Here is a 24,711-nt window from a genome sequence, read left to right as displayed (position 1 = left end):
GATCAGAGATATGAATGGAAAGTACTCCCTCAAGGGATGGCTAACAGCCCAACTATGTGTCAAATTTATATTAACAAAGCAATCCAGCCACTTAGAAATCAAAATCCTGAACTACAAATATTTCACTGTATGGATGATGTATTATTAGCACATGAAGATAAAAACACATTGCTAGAATGTTATGCCACACTTACAAATTTATTAAAAAATATAATCTAGAGATAGAAATAGATAAAGTACAATTAAATTTTCCAATTAATTATTTAGAAGTTCTATTATCCTCAACCATGTTCTTTCCACCAAAAATTCAAATACAAGTAGATCAACTCAAATCACTTAATGATTTTCAAAGGTTATTAGGAGACGTAAATTGGATAAGGCCTTATCTAGGCATACCAACAGGAGAGTTGGGACCTTTTTTTGATATCCTAAAAGGTCCATCAGATCCAAATTCACCTCAAATGTTAACACCTGAAGCAAGAAAGGCATGAAAAATTATTGAAACCTATATGGAAAATATGTATTTGGATAGAATTGATATAAGTTTGCCTTTATTATTTATTGTACTACCAACAAAAAATATTCCTACAGGAGTATTTTGGCAAGAAGGTCCATTATTGTGGATACATTTATCTTATTCTCCTAACACTATTCTTACTCGGTATCCTGAGGCTGTAGGACAATTAATACTCAAAGGAATAAAAGCAGGAAAGGAAGTGTTTGGAATTTCTCCCAATAAAATTATTACTCCATATACTATGGATCAAATTGATGTTAGCTAATGAGTTAAATATTTGGGCAATAATCATGTGTAAATCTAATATTTCATTTGATAGCCACTTACCACCTAATCCTTTATTGTCTTTTTGGTCTTCACATCCTGTAGTTTTTCCAAAAATGACAAGAAAAACACCTATCCTGAATGCTCCAAATATATTCACCGATGGGTCGATTAATGGTACGGCAGCAGTAGTTACCCCTGATCAAACCTTTACATTTTTAGTTCCCAAACAATCAGCTCAAAAGGTAGAGCTTAATGCAGTTTTACAAGCTTTTTTGATGTTTAAAGATTCTGTATTTAATTTATTTTCTGATAGTCAGTTATATAGTTAATGCTATAGTATCCCTTGAAGATGCTGGTAGGATTTCCCCTTCCTCTACTGTTTTCTCTTTGCTTTCCACTATACAAAGTCTAATCTGGGACAGAAAAGATCCATTCTTTATAGGACATATCAGGGCACATACAGGATTGCCTGGAGCCCTTAGTTTGTGTGGTGAGCCGCTTCTGCCGTTTCTGCAGATTATGGTCGCCATTACAGGATGACGCTGGCTCCGCTGTGGTCTGTGACAAACAACTCCTTATCTGGGAGAGTTGGCACATGATTTTTCACCACCCTGTACACCACCCTGTGAGAAAGCTCCACGCGGCAGCTTTGCATTGGGGCTTGGGATGCTTTATTAAGGCTGGGAGGGGCATCCGAGAGAGAGAGAAGAAGAAATATCAAGGGCCTGAATAGACTGCTGAAAGAAGATTCCTGAGTTGCGTCTTCCTTGCGGGCAAGGGGTCGCGACAAGTGGTGCCGAGACCCGGGAACCAGAACTTTCAGCAGTCAGGGGTGGTGCACCGGTTAGTCCCAGGTACGTGGGATCCGCGACCAAAGCGGGGTTAGTCCCTAGTAAGTGGGATCCGCGACCAAAGCGGGGCAGCTCCTCTGTAAACACAGAGAGAGCCTTACATTTTATTGCAGCTGCACTGTGTACTTTCGCTTCTACTTTCGCTTTTGTTTTTTGTGCTTCTTTTGTTGTTGTGACGACAGGGACGCTCCCCTGTAAAAGGAAGAGAGCGGGGACTTTTGTACTTTCACTTTCTTTATAGCTCTAAAAACATTATGGGCGTTGCTTCTTCAAGCCCAATTTTGTTGGCCCTAGATGGGTTGTTACATTCAAAAGGACTTAAGATAAAGCAGAGTACTTTGCAGATGTTTTTAAGAGAAGCTGATATAGCGGCTCCTTGGTTTGCTTTTTCAGGGAGTCTTACGGTTCCCAGCTGGGACAAATTAGGGAAAGATCTAGATTTCGCTCATGAGCAAGGTACCTTGCAGGGTGGCATTATACCACTTTGGAAGTTAGTTAGAGGATGTATAACAGATGGTAAATGCCAGGAAGCTGTGAGTGAGGGTCAAGCTATTCTTGAGCAGCTGCAAGAGGAAAAATCTGAAGGATCATGTAGTGAAGTGGCAGAGAGTATTAAAAGTAACAGTAGTGAGAAGGCAAAAGAGCCTGAAGATAAAAATAGGAGAAGGCTCTACCCAGACTTGACCGAATGAAAAACGCCTGAGAACACAAGCGACTCAGAGAGTTCTGAGGACCTTGATATATTGTTACAACAACTACATAAGATAAAAATGAAAAAGAAGAAAAAGGAGACACAGGGCACGCAGGCCTACTGTAAGAAGGGGAAGGGAGTTAATATCGGTCAACAAAACTCTGAGGAGGAGGAGGTAGAATATCTAGAAGAAGATATGGTGCCGATTGCCCCACCTTCGTATGTGGGGGGGAACCAAGGTTCCGGGAGATCTTTTCATGCACAAGTTTGGAGGACAGTTAATACAGATATGGGACTTGCATACCCTGTATTTCAGGACAATAACAGGGGAAGATATCATGAGCCTTTAGACTTTAAGATAATTAAAACCTTGGCAGAATCTGTCCGCACTTATGGCATAGATGCCGCTTTCACTCTCACTCAGGTGGAGGGACTTACTAGATTTTGCATGACTCCCTCAGATTGGGCTAGTCTAGTCCGCGCTTGTGTTTCCCCAGGGAAATATTGGGAGTCCAAAGTTGACTGTTTAATGTTTCTGGCAGGACCCAAGACTCGGAGCGAGGTAGGAGGCTTAAAATTTCTGCAAATAATTCACAATTGTTTAATGCTACATTACCCTCCGCAGCAGTCTGTCTCCAATCTCCGTTCCTGTTTCTTTTGGCTAATGTTACATCACAGGGGATGCTTAATTGCTCTAATATTACCTGTTATTTGTCTGAGTGTTGGAATGGATCCTGGCCTATGGCAGTGGTTATGAAAATTCCAACCTTTGTCCCGATCCCGGTTACTGCAGATCCAGAGTCATTTCCTATTGTTGAACTGATTAGAGCCCGTAGAGATTTTGGAATTACGGCAGCCATAGTGACAGCTGTGGCGGTATCTGCTGCTGCAGCAGTTACAGCTGGAGTAGCCATGGCCAGCCAAGTACAAACTGCTGCCACTATTAATCAGGTTATTCAACAAACATCCACCATACTTGAGTCCCAAAATTCAATTAATCAACATATTTTGTCAGGGATTTTAGCTGCCAACCAAAGAATAGATTTACTCCAAGCTCAGGTAGAAGAATTGGCTGACTTGGTGCTTTTGGGTTGTGTTGACCAACGTGCACATTTATGTATAACCTCTGTCAGATTTTATGATTCCAGAAATGCCTCCCACATCATCGGGGAATATCTATCCGGAACCTGGTCCATGGAAGCAGAAAACTTGATCCAGTCTCAACTAACTCAGATTGCTGTTTTAAACAGTACCTGTGTCGATCCCGTGACTTTGGGTCAATTCACTGATTGGATATCTTCTGCTTTTTCCTTCTTCAAAGAGTGGGTGGGGGTAGGCATTTTTGGTGCAATGTGTTGCTTCGGTATGTTCCTTTGTTTGTGGCTTCTCTGTCGCCTTAAAACTCGCCATGCACAAGAAAAGGCTATGATCATACAAGCTCTTGCAGCTTTAGAAAATGGCAACTCACCTCAAGTCTGGCTTGCACATCTTAAGCAGTAAACCTTTGTCATGGTCGTTACACCCCAAGTTATTATAACATTGCACTGGGATCGACATGACTTTCCTTGTTATTCTCTTAGTGTTGGAAAGCCCTTGCACTCTGCCGGTATTACTGCCATTGCACGCAGATGGGTTTCCACACTAGTGCTTTTCTATCGCCTTAAAGTCCGTGCCTTTCTTTCAGGGTGCTGTCAACTTGTTTGTCGTTATAAACAGCCACAGTTCAGCCTCAGCTATCCCCCTTCGTCCACCATCGTCACGATACAGGATGCGAGGCAAGGCACTGCACTTGAGTGATCCTTGACGTGGACCTCAAGGAGAGCATGTCCTATTGCATGCGGGTTAGACGCGTTCACGCCCCGCCCCACGAAAAAAGGCGTCGGCTGATATGGCCTCAGATCTGGGGAAGGGCCCTCCTTAGGACTGAGTCATACTATGCAGCCACTTCTGCACAGTGGGATAGGACCTCTACTCTCGCCTGTATTGTTTTAAGAAAACAGAAAAGGGGGAACTGTGGTGAGCCGCTTCTGCCGTTTCTGCAGATTATGGTCGCCATTACAGGATGACGCTGGCTCCGCTGTGGTCTGTGACAAACAACTCCTTATCTGGGAGAGTTGGCACATGATTTTTCACCACCCTGTACACCACCCTGTGAGAAAGCTCCACGCGGCAGCTTTGCATTGGGGCTTGGGATGCTTCATTAAGGCTGGGAGGGGCATCCGAGAGAGAGAGAAGAAGAAATATCAAGGGCCTGAATAAACTGCTGAAAGAAGATTCCTGAGTTGCGTCTTCCTTGCGGGCAAGGGGTCGCGACAAGTTTGGGCAATGATTTAGCAGATAAAACTACACATGACATACATATTTTCTCTACACTAGAAGAAGCTACAAATTTTCATAAAGGTTCCATGTCAATGCTACTACTTTACAAAAGCATTTTAAAATAACTAAGGAACAAGCTAGACAAATAATAAAACAATGTCAAAATTGTGTGACCTTTTTACCACAAGTTAATCTTGGAGTCAATCCTAGAGGACTGATACCTAACCATATTTGGCAGATGGACATCACACACTTGCCAGAATTTGGAAAATTAAAATATTTGCATGTTACAGTTGATACTTCTTCTGGATTTTTGATGGGATCCCTTCATGCCAGGGAAAAAACTAAAGATATTATAGCTCATTGCTTAAAAAATTTTGTCACTGTGGGCGTTCCAAAACAGTTAAAAGCAGATAATGGTCCTGGTTATGCTTCTACCTCTTTTAAAAAATTTTGCTCATCATTTGCCATTACTCATATAACAGGAATCCCATACAATCCATAGCTACAAGGTATGGTTGAAAGAGCTCATCAAACTATTAAAATGTACTTATTAAAGCAAAAAGAGGGAATTGGAAAGGGGTATATATTTCCCAAACATAAACTTAAAATAACCCTTTTTACTCTGAACTTTTAAAATTTGGATTCATCAAGGCTTAGTTCTGCAGAAAGGCATATGTGTCCAAAAAATGTACATAAGCCTAAGGCACTTTGGAAGGATATTCTAACAGGACAATGGAAAGGTCCTGACCCAGTGATTGTCTGGAGTTGGGGTTCTGTTTGTGTGTTTGCACAGGGAGAACAGCAGCTGATTTGGATTCCAGAGAGACTAACCAAAGCGATTTCTGCAGACCAAAAAGAAGATGATCTGACTCAAATCCATAACAGCTGATATCAGAGCTCCAGCTTGGCTGTTGTTACATCTGCAACAGTGGTTCTCCCACACCTGGAGGCTAATGTATAATGAACACCATTGAAGTCTATTTCAAATGTAAAAAAAAAAAAACAAAACTTGGGGCTTGCTTGTGGGAATACCTTCAGACCCATATGCAAGCTACAGGAAAAAGGATGGGATATCTAAATAAGAGTCAAACCCAGGTGGTAACCAGGACACTTTTTTCAATATCTATTTTATTATTGCCCTTTCTCACATGATAAAGTTCATTTTGTTTTTTGAGCTCATACAGACCTAGGTTAATGTTTTTCTGATCAGTTTTATTTTTTGACTGTGGAGTTTTTAAACATTGCAATGGAGATTTCACCTCTGTAAAGCTACAAAGCCTTTACTATTGTCTTATGTGTTGTATGTTATGTGTGCACACTTGTGTTTTGTGTTGTATGTCTGTATGTGCGTATGTCCATATATCATATATGAGGAGCGTTCATGAAAAAATGGATCCAAATATTTTTTTTTATTCACATGATTTAAATGGTTTAATTTAAATTGGGTAAACAGCTGTTGAGGATTGTTTTAATATGTGAACAAATAAGGAGGTTAACAGATCTGTTTGTTTAATTTCACCTTTCCTTTTCATTTTATTTAATAATTCTGTTCAGGACAATGTAAATTATTCAGAAAATTGTTTTCTTAGTACCTGTTGGAATGTTACATATTTTTTTTTAAGCCATCATTTCCAGAATTCCTATCTTCATCCCAGTGCTGGTGAAGACAAAGATAAAAACCAAACTACAGCTTCTTTGATAGCTATCAGAGTAAACTGTATAAACTGATACAACAATGAATAATAACTCAACAAGTAATGCTCAATCAAGGAGTTGATTTACTTTGGAAAGAAATGGACATATTGATAGATCCCTCTGCTTTGAACTGTTTGCAGAACTTGCCTGGACTATGTATCACTTGTATACACTGTGAACTATCTGTTGGTGCAGCGAATTGTGGTAGTGTTGGGGTATCCTTGCTGATGGTGTCTTTGGTGGTACAATTTTTCTGTTGTCAGTGTGGATGGGCTGCTCACTCACACACTCTCCAGAGGGGAAAATGAGCATCAAATAACCCAAGGGCAAAGAATTGTAATCTGCTTTAACAAAGAAGGTACAGTGCTCTGGCTCTGAGTGGGGCACTTTTCTTAGGATTGGCAGTTTGTCTTGGTGGAGAATCAATAGACTTGACTGGCAGTTGCTTAGGGAGCTGATTTCAAAATACTCAATTAATGCTTAACCTAGACCCACTGGTACTTATTTTGTCAACACCTATGATGACTGAGCATTAAGCACATAGTCTTTGATTTAAGCTACAATAAATGCATTGCCTACTGGGTGTCAGGGCAGCTGTGCAGTAAATCCTTCTGTTTTTCCATCACTGATTTTTGGCTTGTTATGATATTAACTGGATTCAACTGTCAGGACCAAAAACAAATACGCAAGTACATACATTAATGCTGTATTATTTTAAAGAAGTGGTACATTCCTTCAAATTTCATGATTAAATTAATATCTACTGGATATTGATCATTTAATGTGGGCTGCTTTCACTGTAATGCAGGATTTTTGTTGGTTAGTATATATGGAAAATTTAGCTATTGTCCAACATGGTGAGTATATTTAATAATAATATATTTTGTGTTTGGAAAATAGTATGGCAGTGGATGTCAAGTATTTTGTCTATCTATCTATCTATTTATTTATATATACATACATACATAGATACATACCAGGGATAGAACCCAGTGGGACTTAACCGCTGATCCAAATCCCCAATTAAAAAAAAAATGAAACAAAGAAGCTCTTACTGAGCATTTTTCGGACCTCACTGTGTTACTGAGGCTGTCTTTGAACTTGTGACCCTCTGGCTTCAGCCTCTTGATCAGCTGGGATTATAGGCCTGCACCACCATGCCTGGAGGATGTTAAGTATTCTTATTACAAAATAGCTATGTGATGAATAGATTATGCATAGATTAATTAGATAGATTTGGTGATTTTACAATGTGTCTGTACTTCAAAGTATCATGTTTACATGAGTTTATATGATTTGATTTGTCAAATAAAAATATAAAGTTAAATTTAAAAGTTTTCTGAAATAGATTATGTAACACTGTGCTATATTTGATTTTTTTTTTTAGAGAGAGAGAGAATTTTATTTATTTATTTATTTATTTATTTTTTAATTTTTTTAGTTTTTGGCAGACACAACATCTTTATTTTATTTGTATGTGGTGCTGAGGATCGAACCCAGCACAGCACGCATGCCAGGCGAGCGTGCTACCGCTTGAGCCACAACCACAGCCCTGCATTTGCTTTTTAAAATATTTTTTTTTAATAGTGCCTCACTGTGTTGCTCAGGTAGCCTCTAATTCCTGTGCTCATTTGAGTTAGAACTACAGGCACACACCATGATACCCACACTATATGGCTCTTAAAATATTCATGTTTAGGTATGACAGCCTCTGCATATAATTCAGCTACTGTGGAAGTTGAGGCAGGAAGAATGTACAGTCCAGGCCAACTTTAGAAATTTAGGCAGGCCCTAAGTAATTTAGGAGACCCTGTCTCAAAACAAAATAGAAATAGTTCTGGGAACATGGATCAGTTGTTAGTACTCCTTGGAATGGGAATTGTCAGACCTAAAGTAATTAAACAAATACATATATAAATGCTGGATTAGTTCAAAGAAGTGCATCACTCCCTCAAATTACATGACTAAGTTGATGTCTAATGGAAATTGAGCCTTTAATGTCAGCTGTTTTCACTGTAATTGAAGTCTTTTTGTTGGTTAGTATGAATTTTATTCAGTGACTGATGAATTGGAATACATTCTTTTATTCCTTATTTAGTAACAACATGTTCTAGGCATCAAGGATAGACCACGAAAAAGCATACTACTCTATGGAAACTAACTGCTCTCATGAAAGAACTAATATCTACTTCTAGAGCAAGGCATTGAATAGATAGGGTAAGGGATAATCACTTACCTTCAATAAGGTTGAGTGTTATGAAGGAAAATACTGTTACTGTGATCATAAATGCTGAAGAGTTTACCCCAACTAATATAAGAAAAAAAATCTGACTTTAGAGATAAAACATGATTAGGGTGTGGTGGGCAGGGATAATCGAGTGGGAGAAAGTGTAAGTTCAAATGACTGAACTGAACCATTGAGTGTGGAGTGAGCTGACATAAGAGTGGAATAAATGAAGGATATAAAGTTAGGCACAGCCAGAATATTCAGGACCATGGAGATCCCTGCAAGTCTTTTAATTTTGAATACATTTCCCTATTGAAAATGGAATTTTGAATACATTCCTGATGCCCATTGTTTCATGAATATAGAAATGACTTGTTGATATATGCACAACTTAGAAGACAATACAACCTATTTAGAGACTGAGATCCTTCAATATTTAAAGAGTTCATTCAAAGCATGACTAAATTAAAATGGGCAAAGGATGTCAAAAATTTCCAACACATGAAAAGATGTTCCATCTGATGCATGAAAGGACTCGAAATTTTCAAACACAGAACAGAACAGAGCAGGGAGGACAGTGTGAAGGATGAGTTCCAGAGTCGAAGTGCATGCAGAGCGCAGGCAGAACTCACGTCCTTTTGCTGGACCCAGGATTTGATGTCCTGCATCCAAATAGCTTCTATGATGCCACTATGGCTCAGGGAGCCTATCCAAGCCCGCACGCTGTAAGCTTCAGGTGGGAGAACCTGGGAGAGCTCGCTGCAGGAAAGCAGTGCTGCTGGATGGCTCTTCTTGGTTAGAGCTTCAGAAGGAAATTTCTGCTGTATCATTTCATAAAAAAATAAAAATATTCCAAAAATTACACTTAAAGTTGACCGTTGAAGTTTCAATTGTTGTAAAATCAGAGGCTGTTGATGAGAGGAAGTTCTTACAATTTTTTAAAAGATTAACCAAAGTGTTAAATGAATCTCTATTTTGTACTTACTTAATGGATCACCCATTCAAGCATCTAGCCCAATATTCAAGAAATGCAATCTCTTTCAGGAAGTAGGAATTATTTTAGGGGCAATAGATAAAAAGAAAAAGAAAGAAAATAACTTGAAACACTAACTCATTCTTCTCCAGAACTTACAGAGTGTATTTGGGACTGGCTGGAAGATTTCTGAACTCTGCCAGTACCACATGAAAGCCCTGATCACTTCATATTTATCATATTATTACTTCTGCAGCAAGTATTGGTTAGCCCACAGACATCTTTCTTAGGGGAGTATACAGAAGAGCATCTCTGGCAACTTTACCCTATCAAAACAAAGAAATATGTGAATTTTATTTATCAGAAAACTGAACATGTTTTCTGTGAAGTGATGTATTTTGCTCTCTTAGAAATAGTTAGACTGCTATTTTCTTATCTTTGTACATCTCTTGGAATTAATTTGATGATTAATTTACTTCAATAATTTATGGACTCCATTGTTGTTCCTTTGTAGTACAGTAACCAATTTACATCCTCACCAAAGTGTATCATATTTCCTTTTTTCCTCACTTCCCTACCAGAATTTATTGTTTTTATTGTTTTGTTTTGTTTTTTTATTCTTTATGATTGCCATTCTCATCAGAGTGAGACTCACAGTGTAATTTTGATTTACATTTGCATGAGGGCAAAAAATAATAAATATTTATTTATTTTTCCTTCCCTCTTTTTGGTGAAGGGTAGGGGAGTACTAGAGATTCAACCTAGAGGTGTTTTTATTATTATTATTATTATTATTATCATCATCATCATAAATAATAATATCAACTATGATAATTAAATAAAATAACAAAAATAAAAGTTCAATAGCAGGGCCATTTCTATTTTATTTTTCACTTTCTTTTTTTAAGATACTGGGCACCAAACCTAGGGCCTCCACCATGCTGGGCAAGACATTAACACTGACCTAAGTCCCTAGTCCTCATATGTCCTTTTCTATTTCAGTTCCTGACAGTGAGCATTATGATTGATGTTAAGAGTATTCAGAATCCACACTATAAAAAGTGAACTGGTTAACATCACCTTACTTTTCTTGTAAGGGTTAACACAGTGAACATTCTCTTAACTGTGTTGGCAAAAACTGGCTTGTTTAAGTGATTGCCATTCTCTCCAAGTTTCCCAAAAGGTTAAATGAACAACTGGTTTTCATTTAGTGATGTGGAACATTAGTACAAGTGGATCTATTTTGGTTTGGACCATTGGAGAAAGACCAAATCAGTGAATACCTATTCAATTTATTTAAGACATAGAATATACATTTGAAAAAAACATTTAATTATTTACAACTATAGTGCACAAATTAAAATATGTAAACATATTCAAGAGTTAAATTTTTATGATTTGATGAGATTTAATTTTCCATTTTCAATTCTTCTGTTCTTCTGTTATAAAGCTTGAGGGAGGAAAAGAAGGTTGAGTTCAGTTCTTCCAATTGAGAGCTCAGATATTTACAAGGATGTCTTTGGTTTAAGTTGGAAGTTCATTTCAGCAATTCCTTAGTTGGTAAATTCTAAGTGCTATTTTGAAAGAGACAAAGAAAATTTAGTGAGAACTGGTGGGAAATATGATATGGAAAAGAGATCAATGATAAGTAGTTTCTTCAATTAGTATCCCAGTCTCCATTTTTTTTTTTTTTATTTTGAGACAGAGTGTTGCCACATTGTTCAGGCTGACTTTGAACTTGCCATTCTCCTGCTTTAGCATCCTTAGCAGCTGGGATTATAGACACACACCACTGCTTCCAGGTGTTTCAATTCAATCTTGGAGAAAGTTCAACTGTTTACTCATGTGTTCCCTTACCCCCACCACCTTAAATATCTTTGGGCTTCTTCCTGCATCTCTAGTTCATTTCCAAATATATTTGGGATACACCCATAAGTTACTTTAAGTTACTATAATTCTATTAAGAAATAAAAAAAAAAAATTGACTCCCATTGGCACATTCCTGTATTCCTAGTGACTCAAGGTTGACACACAAGGATCTCAGATTTTGAGAACACCCTTGGCAATTTAGGGAGGCCATAAGCAATTTAGTAAGGCCCTATTTCAAAATAAATAAATAAATAAATAAATAAATAAATAAATAAATAAAAAAGGTCTGAGGATGTAGTTCAGGGGTAAAGTGCCCTGGATGTGAACTCAGTCTGCTTACCCTTGAGCTACATCTCGAGTCCTTTTTGTTTTGTATTTTGTGATAATCTCTTCCTAAATTGCTGATGCTGGCTTCACACTTGGGATCCTCCAGTCTCAGCATCCTGATTTGATGGTATTACAAGTGTGACTCACCTCACCCAGCCAAGGAAGCCTCCTCTTTGGAGTGAAGGAAGTACTACTTCAGTAGAAGTTCAGAGCAATATGACATCATTTCTAATATATTTTACTGACATTCTTCTTGAAAAGTCAGGTAAGAACAAACTCTAGAGGCTGTTACTTTTCCCAACATGCTTTTCTTAAATATGTTTCTGTAGTTCTACATACTATGTATCAATAAATTCTTCTTTTTTCTAGAAAAATATTTTGCTAAGTTTTAAGTAAATGATGTTTATTTTTTGACAATTATGCTTATTCACTGGCATGCTTATATTGTGTAAACAAAGCTTGTGCTGATGATTTTATATTATAAACAATTCTACTGTCTTATGTGTTACTGCTGTATCTGTTCATCTAGATTTGAAGAACCAGTTCATATGTCTAAACTGTTTTTAAGACCTTATAAATGTCATATGTTTATTTTTTTTCTCAATAGGTAGTATGCCCATTTTAATTGGAATGATATGTCTTTCCAGGGCACATTTATAGGTATCTGAAAACATTTATGATTGCTATAGTGTGATGCTTTCCACTGATATCTAATGAGTAGAGACCAGGGATTATGGTGAACATGCCACAAAGTATTGGACAGCCCCCTGAACAAAGAATGTTACCTACCTCTGCTGTTGAAATATTTTGAAGTAGTGTATCTTAACTTAGGTTAATAGTAATACTCAAGGGGCTGGGATTATGGTCCAGCAGAAGCACACTAACATAACATGGGCAGGATCCGGGATCAATTCTCAACACCACATAAAATAAATAAATAAATAATAAAGGCATTGTGTTGTGTCCATCTGAAAAAAAAAAAAAAAGATTCTCTCTCTCTCTCTCTCTCTCTCTCTCTCTCTCTCTCTCTCTCATCTCTCTCTCCTTAAAAAAAAAATAGTAATACTCAAAGGCCTAGAGATGTAGCTCATTAAAAAAGCCCTTGTCTAATATGCACAAGGTCCTCAGTAATAAAGCCCTTGTCTAGTATGCTCAATGCCCCAGGACTTCAATTAATAAAAAAAAATAATAATAATAAATAACACTTAGCCATCAATTGGAGAAAACAGGTAATTAGTTGAAATCCTACATAAATTGCAAGCTAATGTCAAAAACCAAAGTTACAGCAAATTAGTTTAGTGATTAATACTTCATTTTATAAAATAGAGAATAATTATTCCCAAAAGTTGAGCAGAGGAGTTTGGTATTTTAGATAGAAAAATGCCAAATAAAGCAGAAACAAAAAGCATGTGGTTGTCTTCGAATTTACTGACCTTGTATGGTGGGAACAGACATGGAGCAATAGAAAAATAACATATTTTTTAGTATTCAATTGGCTTAAGATTATATTTTTTGTGTAAGAATTAAGATGGAGAAAGCTTCATTTTCATGCCCATGAAATTGCCCTGCATGGGATATTTGGCCTTTCGTCCTTAATCTTTTTAAGGGGAGTAGAGGTGACATGGGACTGAACTTAGGGATACTTAACAACTGAAACATATCTCCAGTCCTTTGTATTTTTTATTTGGAGAAAAGGCATGACTAGGTTACTAAGGGTCTCACTAAATTGCTGAAGCTGACCTTGAATTTGTTGTCCTTCTGCCTTAGGCTCCAGAGGCAATGGGATTACACACTTATGTCATGGAGCCCACTTCTTTAATCCAAAGAAAAACAAAAACAAAAACATAACAAAAGACAAAAAAATACAAAATAAAACACACACACACACACACACACACACACACACAAAGAGTTTCTATCTTTTCTTTCCCTTGCAGAAAACCTAGGTTGTGTTTATTTTTATTTTTTGTGTGAATTTATGTTTTGTTTGTTTGCTTCATATGGTGTAATTGTCAATGTAAATCATCATCATGATTGGATTAAGAGATGCAGATGACTTAGCAGATTCTAGATATGCCAATGAGGGTGTGTCTAGTAATGATTAACATGTGGAATAGCCAAATGAAATGGAGACACTCCCTAAGTGGGGCAACACCATCTAATAGAGTGATGGCTTGGGTGGAATAAAAGTTGGAAGAACAAACAAGCAGCAAGCAGATGCAAGCTTGATTCTTCTTGAACTGTTTCTTGATTGCTGCTGTGAGCATCTGATAATATATGATTATTGCTTCTCTGCTCTTCTAAAGCAGACTCTGCCAGTGATTTTCCAGGGAGTTTCCAGAAAGTTTCAGTCTTGGACTAGGAGAGAAAAATTGATCCCTCTTGTTCTGAGGATTGACTGCACAGCTACTGGTTCTTCCAGCACGGGTGACCTTTGTGGACTATTCACCTTCTGGTCGCGTAAGCCAACCTAAAATATCCCTTTTTATAATTATACTTCCTATCGGTTCTCTTCCTCTAGATAACCATAATACATATGGGCTTTTGTTTGTTTGTTTTACTTTTAAAGAGCTGGGCTTCTATGCCTGGCTCTACAGAGATATTTTATAAAACTTTCTTGTGAACTTCTCATACTTCATTGCCCCAAATAGATTTTTTCTCCCAATCCTGCTTTCATCTTCCAGTTATTAGAAAGAGTAACGGGGACAATTATAATTGTAGACTTCTTTTTTTAAGAGAGAGAGAGAGAGAATTTTTTATATCGGTTGTTTAAAACATTACAAAGCTCATGACATATCATCTTTCATGCATTTGATTCAAGTGGGTTATGAACTCCCATTTTTACCCCAAATACAAGTTGCAGAATCACATCGGTTACACATCCACATTTTTACATAATGCCATATTAGTGACTGTTGTATTCTTTTAATATTTATTTATTTATTTTTTTTTTAGTTTTCGATGGACACAACGTCTTTGTTTGTATGTAGTGCTGAGGATCAAACCCGGACCACACTCATGCCAGGCGAGCGCACTACCGCTTGACCCACATCCCCAGCCCGATTGTAGACTTCTTATAACCCAATTTCTATACCTAAATTCATAAGACCAATACTCAAATTTCAATTCTGTGGGAACAGGAACTCAGTGTGGAAGGAATGTGAGTCATCTAGTCAGAATTATGCCAGATATAAAGCTGAAGGCTCTCCTTCTGCATCAGTTCTTCTTTTGTGTCATAGAATATAGTTTGTATTGCTTTAATGAGCATTTTTTTAAGAAAATAAAATGTAGTTATTACTCCCCAGGCATAGTTCTTGAGAACCTTTTAGCCTAAGCAGAATCAGAAGTGACCTGTTTTTTCTTCCTCAGAAACATGGATTCCAGAATCATGGAAGCTTTCCAAAAGGAAATCACCTGCCCTCTCTGCATGAAGTACTTCATAGATCCAGTCACCTTAGCCTGTGGGCATAGCTTTTGTAGGCCCTGTGTCTACTTTGGCTGGCATGACCTCCCAAATCATATTACCTACTCTGAATGCAAGCAGATGGTACAGAAGAGGAACTTTAAAACAAATATTTGTATGAAGAAACTGGCAGCCTTTGACAATTTCTTCAATAAAAATGTGGCAAAAGACACACCATCTAAAAATCCTTCCATTCCTTGTTTTCTTTCCAGTTCTGGAAATCCTATGCAGATAAAGGAGAAATACTAAGTGTTCTCAAGGGTGATGAAGTCAGACACCTCACAGAGCTAATAGAGGGAACAGTGGCTAACAGGAGAGATAGAGTGCTCCAATGTGTGAAACCTCTAGAGATATGTTATTTTTGTATGTATAAGTTGACAGTTTTAAATGACAGTTGAAAGAAACTCAAAGCATTAGAGGTCTCTGGGTCCTCCAGAGTAGCTCAGCTCCAGGAAGCAGATATCCCTGCCTAAGATTCTTAAGAAATTCTCCCTGTGTAGGAGGCAACAGCCAGTTCTAGTTTTTAGAGAAGCTTGTGTCTGCAAATAGGGAGATTTCAGTGCAAACTGGAAATGGACACCAGATTTTCACTCTTAAATATACACAAGTGAACAGAAAACTAAGTATGTTTACAGAATTTGAGGAATAACAGAAAGGATTAAAGTGGATTCCAACAGCATTTACAATATATTTGAATATTTAGGAACTCTGAATAAGAATTAATTTCACAACGGGACAATTTCTGTATTTCCACATCTGTGTGTTGCAAGAATTCTTATAAAGTGTCTCATCAAGAGAAGTCATGATTTTCTGACTGTACATATGTTAACTGCATCTTCTTTCTTGCAGGATTGAATCTATGCAGAAGTATATAGTCCAGCCTGTGAATCCAGAACTCAGTGCACGGCCCATCACTGGACTACTTGACAGGCTCAACTTCTTCCAAGGTAAGCATAAGCCCATTGGCAGTGTTCTCACAATCTATTATTTGTTGTTAGGACGACATGGGTTGTATTTCCCTTTTATTAAATATTTTACTTATTTTTACAAATAAGTAATTTGACTGCAAATTCTTGAGTATATACTATAGTCAAATTTACAGTATAAAGAGTGAAAGATTAAAAAAAAAAAAAAAAAAAACTACTCAAATATAATCCAAGCTTGTATGTCCTAAGGTATATATAAAACAAGTGATATAAAAATTGGAAATTTTAATAAACAGAGCTAAACTCATATTTAAGTTTCATTATTCAATTCCACACACAAATTTATGCAGTTGTTTAGTATGTTCATTATTGAAAAAAAAAATTTGTCCTGGCATTTTAACTTAGGGCCTCACACATATTAGGCAAGCGCCCCATCACTTAGCCAGATATGCAGCCCCCACTTTTTTTTTAAACAGTCTCACTAATTTGCCCAGGCTGGCCCTAAACTTTTCATCTGCTTATCCCAGTCTTCTGGGATTTTTGGCATAAGCCACATTATCCTGCTAAATTTGAATTGTTAGGAGAAGCTTTGGGGGTAAATAGTTGACTAGAATTTTATGTTGTTTTCACCATGGGTATATATGATTAAATGACATAAAATTTTGAATAGCTATAGGAAATCTAAGAGAAGAAATCAGCTTTGTCAACAAGAAAGGAAAATACACATAAAATTGATTTTGGTTTGCTCAATATAAAAAGCTATATGTTAAATCTCAGATATGCAGGGCAGTGCAGAGCACGCAAAAAAACTTAGGGATAGTGAAAAGTTTTGCATAGATAAATTTTAAATTATTCTTTCTAAAATTACAGAATTTATTGAGGAATAACAGAAAGGATTAAAGTGGATTCCAACAGCATTTATAATATTTTTGAATATTTAGTAACTGTGGATAAGAATTAATTTCACCAAGTGATAATTTCTAATATATATACAGTTATCTAGAAAAGGTTACAAGAGAGAAAATCTTCACCTCTCATCCAAATAATGACACCATTTTTTTGAAATAGGAATGTTTTTCTGATACTCATTTTTGATGCCTCCAGAGAGTTCAGGGCATCCTCTCTGTAGCTATTTTGAAATAAAAATTAAATTCAAAGACAATAGTTTTATATTTGACTCAACATTTGATTTTTCACATTTTCAACAAATTTCTGTATCTGTGGCAAGGAATTTGTTTGTTCTGTAGATTTACTATTCATGCCCATAATTTATTAGATTTTATAACCACAATCATTGTTGCTGCTACAATTTCACATTTTTCAGTAGTATCATTTCTTCTCAGAAAGACTTTTTTTAGAACTTTAACTTCTTATTATTTACATACATGTCTGCAATATTTTTCTTACAGTTGATATTACTCTGTGTCGTGAAAGAGCCAACAGCCATATCTTCCTGTATGGAGAGTAGAGGAGTGTGAATGTTGGATGCTATCCACAAGGTGCCTCCTGGATCACTCCAACATCAGAATGCTTTCTTGCCTGGGGTACTCAGACTTTTACCACTGGCAGATATTACTGGGAGGTGGAAGTGGGAGACTCCTGGAACTGGGCTTTTGGAGTCTGTAATGATTATTGGAAAAATAACAGAAATTACAAGATGGATGAGGTGGAGGGGCTTTTCCTTCTTGGATGTGTTAAGTAGGGTTCCCATTACACTCTCTTTACCACCTCCCCACTTGTACTTCAATATGTACCAAGGCCCATTGGCTGAATAGGAGTATTCCTGGATTATGAAGGTAGAATGGTGAGCTTCATTAATGTTGCTCAAAGTTCACTGATACACAGTATTCTTTCCCTTTCTTTTTCTCCCCATCTCAAGCCTGTTTTCTGCTGTAGTCACATCTGACCAGACATACAGAAGGACTATACCAAATGTATGGAAAATTAAATATCTAAGGAAGCCCTCTTCCTTGGGTACTTTCAAACATGAGAAACAAGTTATATTTTATTAACTTTACATTCCTTCTAATGTTATGAAAACCTATTTACTCTGTTATTAATTATGGTGATAATATTAAAAGCCCATATATTCCTAGAATTTGGTTTTTTTAAAATTTATTCATTTGAGGAATATAATTGCCTATGGTACATGAAATAGAATATATTTTCTGGTTTTACTTTATTCCTGGACTGTCACAAATGAAAGAATAGATAAAGTATGATTTAATAAAGTTAAAATTCAACCTAAGATAACATGTCTCTTTCTCTACCCAAACAAGCATGACCATAAAGACTCAATGGTTATAAGAACATAATTTTCCCTCTTCTGTTTTTATTTAACTTTAATTTTCTCATCTTGGTCCATTTTCTGTTGTTTTTACACAAAACCTGTATCTGAGTAAATAAAGAGAATATTCATTTACCTCACAGTTCTGAAAACAGGTAAATTCTAGTTCATGTTGCCTCTGTTTATGGTGAGTTTTATGATGAATCTGCTCATAGCAGAGAAGCAGAAGGAGAAATCGTTCAGTGCAGAATAATGGAGCACATGGATGGCATTCTTCATAACAACCCACTGTCTTAAAAATAACTCTCCAAAGGCCCAAAATTCACTCTTTCGTTCAGGTTTAGTCCCAGGAGAAAGGCACTGATCCTTTTTAATGACTTAAAGGCCCCATCCCAAAACACCACTGCTCTATGAAATTACACTTTAACTTGGTTTTTATTGAGGACAAACCATATCCAAAACATATTACTATATATCCATCCTGTCCATTATTCTGAGTAATCATGCTTAATCATCTGTGTGATGATTTCCTTTCTAAAATTATAATCATGCATGTGAATATTTACAATCATTGTATTCTCCTCTGCATTGGAAATCACAGGACAATCAATCTAGTGCTGAATCAAATGGTTATACAGGTGGACAAATAGGAAACTGAGCCCTACCTATACATAGTCTTTTACAGGTTGACTTAAGAGAAAATAGTAGTCTCATAGAAAAATTGCCTAGACAAGACCTGAAAACAATAATCAATGAGGAAAAATTTAATGGGTCTGCATTAAAATTAATGACTTTTTGCTTAAAGATAATATTTCCCAAGTGTAAACATACAAAACTGGAGGTGGAAAATTGCCATGCACTATGAGCTGTTCCTGTAAATTCACCTACTTGGAAGCCAAATAAGGTGGTTGGTTTGAGTTCATGTATTCAAGGCAATAAACAAGATCTTTTCTCAATAAAAGCTAGAACAAGGCATGATGGTAGATGCCTATTATCCCAGCCACTTGGAAGGCTAGGGCATTAGGTCAGATGTTTAGCAAGGCTCTAAGCAACTTAGTGGCATAATTTCTCAAAAAATATAAGTGATATGGTATGTGACTCAGTGGTAACGCATCCCTGGTTTCAACTCCCAGTGCCCCTCCACCAGAAAAAAGAATATATTTACCAAGTATGTATCAAAGACACAATATATATGCATCATAGAGCTATGTTAGTTGATCTGAATTGTCACTTTGGATTTAAGAATACCTAAGATTAGCATACTTCTGGGCATGTCAATGGGAGTGTTTCTAGAAATGATTGACATATGGGACAGCAAACGGAAGTACAGATTCAGTACAGATTCACTCAAGTGTGGTTGAAGCCCTGGATGGAATAAAAGTTGAAAATATGAGGCATCAGTGTCCTCTAGCTTGATTCTTTTGAGGGGTTTTATATTGCTGCTGAAAATTCCTGAGAGCATCAGATTCTAGCTCCTTCACTCTTCCAAAGTGGACTCTGACCACTGACTATCAGGTTGTTTCCAAGCCTTTTATCCCACTAGGACTACATCATTAATCCATCTTGTTCTGAACCTTCAGTATCTTAGACTACGCAGCTACTGGTTTCTCCAGCTCTCCAGCCTGTAGACAGCCATTGTGGGATTATATAGCTTCTGGTTCTGTAAGCCAATCTAATAATCTCCTTTCAATAATCATATATTCCCTGTTGGTTTTGTTCCTCTATAGAGCCCTGACTAACACAGATGGATAAAGTTTGGTAAATAAAGAAAAGTGAACCTGTTGAAAAATTAGATAAGTTTTCTTGAATGGTAACATCACAAAACAGAATACACATATGTAGTCAGTGAAAAATGAAAAAAAATACTCACCTTTATGAGTCATTAAATTATTTCAAATTCAAACCATAAATTGAATAACTAAACATTAGCAAGAATAAAAAAATTAAAGATGAATAATATATGTTGACAATAATGTAGAATAAATGAAGTTTACTCAAGGCTAGAGAAAGTATTAATTGAAAAAAATAAATTTTGGCTTACTTACTGAAAGCATTTCCTAAGGCCTAGGTATTCCAGTAGGATAAACATATATTATCAGCAGTTTCTACATAAACTTGTTAGGTAAAATACATAGGCAATGTTGTTCCTTTAATCATTTCTCATAATACCCTAAAATTTGGAGCCAAAGACACTTACCAACAGTAGAATAGCTAAATTGTTGTACACTCATACACAGCAATTCCAAGAAGTAATGAAAATGAACAAACTCTCATTGCATCAATGTGAATAAATCTCAAAAGCATAAGCTGAAAAAAATACTCAGTTTTCCACTGTATATAACTAAGGAATGATATATTAGATATTTACTAAGAGAATATGTTTTAGATAATTTTACCACACACACACACACACACACACACACACAATACCAATGGCACATTACTTAAATAAATTGTAGACTCTATGATGTAACATTAAAACTTAAAATATTTTGGGGAGGTCCTGGGGATTGAACCCAGGGGCTTGTCCATGCAAGATAAATATTCAATCAACTGAGGTGTATCCCAAGCTCCAAACTTAAAATAGTAAATAACTTCATGAGAAAATAATTATATAGGTCAGTAATAACTGGGAATGAAATATAGTACAAATTGCTATTGAGGGGAAGATATTTTGTTTCACCAATAGGTAATTCTCTCTCCTGTTTAGCAAAACTTTAAGCCACAAAGAAAAGAGCAAAATATATTATTGCCTTTGGGAAAGGGGAAATAAAGACATTTAAAAAGCAGAGTGAAATTTTAAAGTAGATACAAATATGTGATGTGTCTAGAACTACAGCTGAAGGTGGACATGATCACTGATAAAGCCCCTCTCAAGACTCAGGGACATGGGATGTGCTTAGGATCACAGATTTATCATCAGAATCACAAAGAATGCTTCTACATCCTTCATGTTGCCATTGCCCAATGAGACTAGAAAGTGATGAGTAACATGTAAAAGCACTGTGTCTGAGAGTCTGAAAAGAGTTTGTAGGAAGAACTAGAGTGTGGAGCAGATATTGAGACAAACTGGTGAGCCAGTCCAACCCTGAAAACAAAGCAATGCTAGGTGAATATGCAGCCAATGCAGCACTGAAATAATGACATCAGTAATGAATCTCAAAACCAACTCAACTTCCCACCAGATTGATTCAGATACAACACACACAAGTAAAGTCTAGTATGAGAGAAAGCATGTCAATTTTCATCTTACATTATCAAAGAATTGTTACATTTTCATAAGAAAATTATAATATATAAAAATAAACAAGAAAAAAGTAAAAGAAACACCATTCATCACCAAGCAATCAACAGCACTATATTGAGGTGTGGCACAGGTGTTGGAACTCTTTATACTTAGATCAGTTGGCACACTTCTCCAAAAGGTTGGTAAGCTGTCCTTGCAAATTGTGACTTTGTTATCTTTTGGTGTAACTTTTAAGATTACTTATACAGAATGGAAAGGGAAAGGAAATAATTTTCTTTTTGAGTATGTGTGGTACTGGGAATTGAACTTAGTGATCCTCTATCATTGAGCTACATCTCCAGCCCTACTCATGTTTGAGTTTGAGACAGGAGCTTGCTAAGTTGCCCAGCCTATAAACAAACATGTGATCCTACTGCATCAATCTCCTGAGTAGCTGAGATTACAGGAGTGTGCCACCATGCTGGCTAAATATGACATTTTATACAATGTTTTTGTAAATAGGTGAGATTTATTACTTTTCTACAGATCACTCATTTATTTTAGTTATTTAAAGTTTGGTAAAGTCTTCTATTTATTATTCTCTTTGATATTAAAAGGCAAATTTTAAATTTAAGATAGTGATATAAACTTTTAAAAATAAAAATCAAGGGGAAGAAACAAAGATTGAAGTGTCTTCCAAAGGTTCATGCTGTTGGCTACATGCAAAAGGATTAACAGTGTCCCACCCTGGCTGTCTGTGCAGAAGGTCTGGGTCTTCAGCTTGTAGCTTCCACTTCCTGCTTGTACCATGCCTCCACCATCATAAGAGATAGAAGCAGTAAAAGGCTCAGAGGTTAAGAATCTTGACATCAAGACTCTGAGAGTATTGGGCAGTTTTTTGTCTCTCCCCTCTTCTACTCGAAAACACTTCAAGAGGAAGTGGTGAATGCTCTGCTGGTTCCCAGGTGAAACTCAAGTTCATGGATAACATTTTAGCAGCATTAACATTGTCTGAAAAAGCCCCCCTCCCCAAATATTTTTTGAGATAATCATGCTCAGTTTCCCAGTCTTGCCTTAAATTCTTTATCCTTCCAAGTAGCCTCAGCCTCCTGAGTAGCTGGGATTATTGACATGAACCCCTGTGCACAGCAGCTGTCTCACATTTTTTGCCTGAGCTAGATGTTATATAATTGCTTTATCTAGGTGTCAGAAATCACTATGACCACACTGCATCTTCCAGATAGAAAGTATGGAAGCCCAAGCCAGTATCTGAGAGCTTGTATCTCCTTGATTTCTCTTTTAGGGAAGAAATTTAGCAAATATGAACTTGAGCTCCCCAGAAATGAGGAGTTTTTCTCATCTAACACTTTGAAAATCTGGGGGGAAAAACACAGCCTCCTGGACAGCCTAATGCCTTTGTAGCTAAGGAAATCTCAGGGCAGCTACTTCTCCTGAACAGTCTCCCTTAAAGCCCAGGATTCTTGCATTAAAACTCTTGATTTTGTATCCTAAGATCATAATTAGTAACCACTGGACAAATTCATCCTTGATACTAATCTGTGTTCAAGGGAAGTTCTAGAAACATCCATCCAGTGTATAAAGAGTCTGTAGAGGCTTTGTGGTGGCACCTTTTGTGTTCCAAACAGGATGGGTTGGAGGTGTGGCCTCATCTGCTCTTGCAGCAGTTTACACTGAATATGTGTCATTCCTTAAGAAGCACTTGCAAGGCAGGACCCTAGGTCTCTTACTGGGAAGCATGAAATTGAGATGAGAAAAACAAAAATGATTTTCTTTCTTTTCATTTTCTTTCTTTGTGTGTGTGTGTGTGTGTGTCTGTGTGTACCAGGGATTGAATCCAGGGGCACTTAACCACTGAGCCACATTCCAGACCTTTTTCATATTTTAGTTAGAGATAGGTTCTTACTGACTTGCTTAGGACCTTACCAATTGCTGAGGCTGGGGTTTGAACTGCTGAGCCAGCCACCTCCCTCAGCTTCCCTAGCTAGGAATATAGGCATGCACCTCCACACCTGGTGAGTAAAATAAAATTTCTAAATTAAATCCCTCTTTAAGTGACAGAATAAAATTAAAGTCAATCTCAGATAAAATATTTATAAATGTTCAAAGATATTTACTAAAAATCATATATTGATGACACCCTCTTTCTATGTTTTTAAAGCAAAAAAAAATTAAAAGAACACAACTAAATAATTAGATACAATCTGAAACTGAGGATTCATTTTGTTTTATTTTTTAATTGATAATTGTTGGTAAGCCTGTGGAGGTTTATTTATGAAGATTAGATAAGGTGATACATCAATATTCTGTACCTGAAAAATAATCACCCACATTACCTAACCACCCACACTAATTCAATCTCACACACTAACCCAATTACCTACACTAACACTGATTGGAAACGTCTTGAAATGTAATCAAGGAAGAACTGGGTGTGGTCCTCAGGCAATCAGTAAAAGGGCACTCCTGGAGACAAGCTCATTCTTCTCCATAGCAGAGTTTGGAACTCACCTGGCTGAGGGACATTTTAATCTACCTCCTCTACAAATAAAGCATGTAATCCTAGAGCTGACTTCATATTTTTCCTTCTGCAACAAGCAGAGGTGAAACCATGGACCCACTAGTTAGGTAAGTACACAATTTATAGTGGAACTGTAGCTACTTTCCCAAGCCAAATCAAGTCAAATTTCATATTTTAAATGATCATAAAATTAAGTTATCTCTATGAAATGATGCTGTTTCTCTACTTAGTATAAAAAAAATCATTCCTCGTCTGTCTTAACTTGAATATAGTTTGGAATTAAAGTGATATTTAATTTAATTTTGTTAGTTTTGTATCCCTTAGTTGTTCCTATGTATTTATAAGGACTCAGAAATTAGTTTCCAGATAACTTGTACTTTTGTACTTGTAGATCTAAAAATATATTTAGGAATATTTCTTCCCTTTAATTTCTAGAAATTCAACCACTTGTGCATATGAGAATCCAAATCATTAGCAAAATAAAATTATAAATGATGCTTTGTTTTATGGAACAGATTAAAATAATTGCAT

The 24,711-nt window shown here is 36.6% G+C and overlaps 1 pseudogene; it reads left to right on the top strand.

Annotated features, from left to right (window-relative positions):
- The window catches only part of LOC124089362 (tripartite motif-containing protein 51-like), a 42,929-nt pseudogene extending 24,895 nt beyond the window's left edge, over positions 1–18,034 (top strand).
- Positions 18,035–24,711: the final 6,677 nt, after the last annotated feature.

Source organism: Marmota monax, unplaced genomic scaffold, assembly GCF_021218885.2.
Source record: "Marmota monax isolate L192 unplaced genomic scaffold, Marmota_monax_Labrador192_F-V1.1 WCK01_AAM20220418_F8-fsc00096, whole genome shotgun sequence".
Lineage (NCBI taxonomy): Eukaryota > Metazoa > Chordata > Mammalia > Rodentia > Sciuridae > Marmota > Marmota monax.
The sequence above is the reverse complement of the archived record's forward strand: the minus strand, read 5'-3'. Positions and strand labels throughout refer to the sequence as shown.